This window comes from Mauremys reevesii, linkage group 6, assembly GCF_016161935.1.
Source record: "Mauremys reevesii isolate NIE-2019 linkage group 6, ASM1616193v1, whole genome shotgun sequence".
NCBI lineage: Eukaryota > Metazoa > Chordata > Testudines > Geoemydidae > Mauremys > Mauremys reevesii.
Window position 1 is genome coordinate 8,408,847 of NC_052628.1, and position 5,408 is coordinate 8,414,254.

A 5,408-nucleotide genomic window follows, 5' to 3' on the forward strand; every position below is an offset into this window, starting at 1 on the left:
GGTCCCTTTGCCTACACCGGCTGTAGAAAGGGGCTGCAGTAGCCTTACCATCCTGGAGTAACCCTTTTCTCGCTATTTCAGATGGCCTCCTGAGGTTGAGACCTGTCCTGCCAGCCACATAACCACCCAGATAACCCCTCCACCAGCATAAAAGCCAGTATAGAAAACCCCAAACAATCATCTGTCTCTTCTGGAAGTTCCCTTCAGTCCATCTCTCCAACAAAAATAAAGTCTAAACCATAAATATCTCTGGACCTCTGACTCCTGCTGGGTTTGAGGTTTCAGCCTCTCTTCCTCTTCCCTCCAGCTCCCAATCCTTTCCTCAGAACATTAACTTGTGGGGTCACATCCCCAAAATCCTGTGCTTTCACAGGGAATCCCCCACAGGGGGTTTGTCTGGGCTCTTGCAGTTCTTCTTTTCCTTTACCTGGATCCTTATCCAGCCTCTCCTCCCGCAAGAGGACTTCCACCCATTCTCTCCCCTGTGCTCCCTCCTTTCACTTCCCTGAACTTGTTCTTTTGAGTTCCTCCATCAGCCTGACCCCAAGAGTATCAGGTGAGGTGAATAGAGATCTCAGACTCCCTTTAACCCTTTCTAGGCACGTGTGGAGTTTCTATACCCCATCACAGGGGCCTTCATAGATGTTAAGGCCAGAAGAGACTGTTGTGATCTTTTAGCCCAATCTCCTGCATAACACAGGCCATGGAACTTCCATGAATTAATTCCTGCTTTAAATCCAACAGCTGTGATTGAACTAGAGCACACTTATTTTTTTTTCTAAAACAAATGATCTACATTTAAAGATTTCCAGCACAACCCTCTGTAAAATGGTTCAATGGTTAATTACCCCACTGTTAAAAATGCATACTTTATTTCTAGTCTGAATTTGTCTTTGGGACTTAAAGGTGCCCAAACCAGGTAGTGGAAGATGGCGCCAGTGTGAAATGGCATTCGTTCCCTTTTCACCCCCTGCATCCCCCTCGTATAGTGGAGAAAGGGACCAGAGCTGATGTTCCCAGGCCCTTCTGAAAGGTGAGGTCCGGAATCAAGCTCAGAACCAAGATACAGATTTTGATGCACACTCACGGGGAACCAGATCCCTAGCTGATGTAAATTGGTGTGGCCTCATTTAAGTAATTGATTTACATCAGCTGGGTCTCAATCTGGTTATAATACCATTTAACCACTGGACTAATGCCCCAAAAAAACAGGGGTCGGCAACCTCTGGCACACGGCTCACCAGGGTAAGCACCCTGGCGGTCCGGGCCAGTTTGTTTTCCTGCCGCGTCAGCAGGTTCGGTGGACCGCGGCTCCCACTGGCCGCGATTCGCTGTCCCAGGCCAATGGGGGTGGCGGGAAGCGGTGCGGGCCGAGGGATGTGCTGGCCGTGGCTTCCAGCCACCCCGATTGGCCTGGGACAGCGAACCGCAGCCAGTGGGAGCCGCGGTCCGCCAAACCTGCCGACGCGGCAGGTAAACAAACTGGTCCGGCCCGCCAGGGTGCTTACCCTGGCGAACCGCGTGCCAGACATTGCTGACCCCTGCCCTAAAGACACATTTTCTAGCTTCTAAGATGATATTGCAAACAAGGGGAGTGAAAAAAAAAAAACCTCATAGAAGCAATTATTTGACAGTCATTTTTCAACAAAATGTTAATCTAAGGATTTCAGCTCTCTATTTTTATAGACCTCCTGGCTGCCGATGACTTATTCACCATAACAAACAGTCCTTAGTGTCTTAATTCTATTCTTTTCTTTCTTGAGCCCCATCTTCCGGGAACATTTTTGCACTAGACAATGCAACTCAAAAGTTTTCGTGTGTCTCCTTGACAGATGCAAACATTATTCCCATTGTGTCCTCACTGAATGAAAAATTGAAAGTGCAGAGCTGGCCCAGGGAAGATTGACTGGATTCTAAATGAATGTTCTGATACTAATGTAAAACTAGAGGGAACAGACACCAATAATGAAGTGAAATACAAGGTTAAGTATTGGAAACCAATTAGCTAGTTCATCAGTGACAACTCTTTGATGGCCAGAACTGCTTCCAGAAAGATAAGGGTATATTGTTTAAAAAAACAATTAAAGCTCAACTCAGATTCGCATACAATTATTTCAGATTCACATGCAAATCCAAAAGGATGGATACACTCAAAATACTAATATTATATATGTGCATCGCTATAGAGTGTGAGTCTCCTCTTGCTTGCACTACTATAAATCAGGAGTAAATCCACTGATGTCCACAATGGAGTGTGAATGAAAGGATAATAAGGCCCTCTCTCGCTATCCGGATTAACTTCTCACACTGGTTTTACACCGGTGTGACACCCTTGATTTCAGTGGAGTTTCTCCTGATTTACACTGGTGTAGATGAGTGGAGAATCAGGCCCAGAAACCATGTGGTAGATTCTCTGCCTTGCTCTGCTCCTTTTGTGCTGTTCCGGCAGTGGAATGGGAGTAGAGACTGGCAGCAAGTCCCCTTCTGGGGATTCCTCCAGCATTGGGGCGTCCCCAAAAAGCATACAGCTGGTTGAGTTGGCTCCTCATGGCACCATCCCAGCAGCCCCCAGTGCAGGGGCCAAGGAAAGGAAGTGGTGTTTTGAGGTGGCACATGTTAGACTTGCTCTCAGCCATGCACAGAGTTGGGGCTGTACAAAGAATCAGTTGGACATTTAAAGTTGGAGGTGGGAGCAGCCTGTATCCATGTTGTCATCCCTGCTTGATCCTGGAGATATTTGGACAGATATCCCAACAGGAGTTAATGCTGCCTCGGGCTAATGTGAATCCTGTTGACTAATTGCCCGAGGCAGCATTGTCTCATGCAGAGGCCCTGCCATGGCTGATACTATGCAGCCGTGTGGTGCTCATCCCAACAGTAGCCTAGCTTCTGTTCTCTCGGAAGTCAATGGGAGTTGCCTGAATTTCTTCTCATGGAGCCACATCCAAGATAATGTAACATGATAACTAAATTATTTTTTTATGGAGGGGAGGAGGATGACCGTAAGAATAGCACTGTCATGAAACACAGTCATTAATTTAGTCTGTAGAACGGAGGAGGTACAGGAGAGTCTAGTTGGGTTGGGATCTTTTTATTGTCACTATTACCAGTCAAGATTCTGACACCCTAACTCACATTCATCTCTCCACAAAGGTTGGATAGGGCCAAGGTTCTGAGCAGTTCTTGTTCAATTTGTTGCTTTCTTGGCTTAAGTATCTAGAGTACCAGGCACTTCAAATCTTAGTACCCCCTTTCTATTTGTTACCCATTGAGGGTACTCACTTAAACCACAAGAAGGCTAAAGGGGGGCTTTGGGTTTCTGGCCTTGTTGGGTCCCTGGCCTTGTTGAGCCCCTGCTTTCTTTTAAGGTACCTGGAGGATAGTCCTACCAGTGTCTGACCCACCAGAAAGTTCTGCTAGCAAGTTCCCCCATTGCAATGCCTAATTCACATTTCACAATGCATTCCTGCTCAATAGAACCACTGCAATCAAATGAAAGTCAATTGCTTTTTACAGATCCAGATTAACACAACTACCCCTCTGATACAGGTCTATCAGAAGAGCAATACAGATCAGAGAGATTTTGAAAAAAAACAGGTCAAGAGCAAACCACAGTCATACATTATAGTATAATGCACACTACCTGGCCCCGAATTTTGTGGTCCTGTTAGGAATTCTGTAGTTCTTCATGAACATCTATGAATATAACACTGAGAAGTGAGAGGCGCGCAGGTTAAAGGGAAGTAGCAGCAGCAGTTGCTTGAAGGTTTCTACCAAGTGGTCAACAAGAAGCAGCAAAGTCCACCGAGAAGCAGAGTTCAAATAGCTAGATGGCAGGGTCTTTAGGCTGTGGAGGTCAAGACATTAACCACTCAGCCATCTTCAAGGAGTAGCTTCTCCACTCCAGGCGAACACCCTCAAACGTGATCCAGCCCTCTTACTCTGGGCGATTCCACATCGCCCCAGACTCTGCAGCCAACATCAGGTGTGTAAGGCAGTGCCACAGGCTTGTGGCAGAAAGCTTGCACTTCTGTGAAACGTGAGAACCAAAAGGGGAAAGCACCTCACTGCTGGGGGACAACAGGTCCTGTCAGAAACTACTGCCCAGGCCCCAGTGAGCTTTGAACTCATAAATGCTATATCACAAGAGGAGAGAACTAACCCCTGACCTATGGAGCCAGGCATAAGAATACTTTCCCCCTGCTCCAATGCCTATGTAAGGGATGATGCACTTGCCATAGTCTTGTGGTCAAGGAAGTGGGGTCGTTGATGACATCCCAAGAAGTTCTTTTGCTGAGGGAAGCTTGCTGCACTCACCAGAATGGCCAAGTGGTTAAGGCGTTGGACTTAAGTTCCAATAGACATATGTCTGCGTGGGTTCGATCCCCACTTCTGGTAAGGTGCTGCTCTCAGCTACCTTTTATTCCATTGCCTCAGCACAGCTGCTATAAGGGAAGCTCCAGCCACCCACGGCTGGACAAGGCAAATGAGTTTGCAAACCTCCCTCTGCAGTAAGGCTCCATTTTGATTTGAACTCATGACCACTGGTTTAAAAAACCAATGCTGTGAGCCATGGAGTGGGCCCAAGACAAGTCCACCCACCTCCACCAAAAGGAGAAAGGGGATGGACCTAGAGCACGCAGATCAGCACACTGGCCTCAGTGAGATTCTGAGCCACACAGATAAGTGCCTACTGGACTGCAAGCCCAATGCTTTCACTACTCGGACATCCCGGGGCTCCCTGATGGCTCTCACAAGGAAACAGGAACGCATAGGGACGTTTCCAAGGATCCAGTTGTGTTTGGGCTGGCACCCATCCCCAGATGATCCTGGCAGGTGCAGTTTCACAAAGGTGGGTGGACTTGTCTTGGGCCCACTCCATGGCTCACAGCATTGGTTTTTTAAACCAGTGGTCATGAGTTCAAATCAAAATGGAGCCTTACTGCAGAGGGAGGTTTGCAAACTCATTCGCCTTGTCCAGCCGTGGGTGGCTGGAGCTTCCCTTATAGCAGCTGTGCTGAGGCAATGGAATAAAAGGTAGCTGAGAGCAGCACCTTACCAGAAGTGGGGATTGAACCCACGCAGACATATGTCTATTGGAACTTAAGTCCAACGCCTTAACCACTCGGCCATTCTGGTGAGTGCTATAGCTTGCCCCCTGCAGAATGACTTCTTGAGATGTCATCAACGAGCCCGCTGCCTTGAGTGCGTGACTATCACAAGCGCAGCATCCCTTATGTAGGCATTGGAGCAGGGGCAAGCATTTTGTCATATAGCTCAAGGTTAGACCACTGTTCTTATAGACAAGCGGTCATGAGTTCAAAGCTCAGTGGGAGTTGTGCAGTGTTTTTTGGCAGGGCCTGTTATCCCCCAGCAGTGAAGTGCTTGCTTTTTCTTAGGTTTTGATT

The 5,408-nt window shown here is 47.6% G+C and overlaps 2 non-coding genes across 2 annotated transcripts; one reads left to right on the forward strand and one right to left on the reverse strand.

The window, feature by feature from the left end:
* Positions 1 to 4,315: 4,315 nt before the first annotated feature.
* Positions 4,316 to 4,398, forward strand: TRNAL-UAA. Its single transcript has one exon. It is a non-coding gene; the product is annotated as a tRNA-Leu (tRNA).
* Positions 4,399 to 5,056: 658 nt separating this feature from the next.
* TRNAL-UAA lies at positions 5,057 to 5,139 on the reverse strand. The gene has a single exon. It is a non-coding gene; the product is annotated as a tRNA-Leu (tRNA).
* Between the last annotated feature and the right edge of the window lie 269 nt (positions 5,140 to 5,408).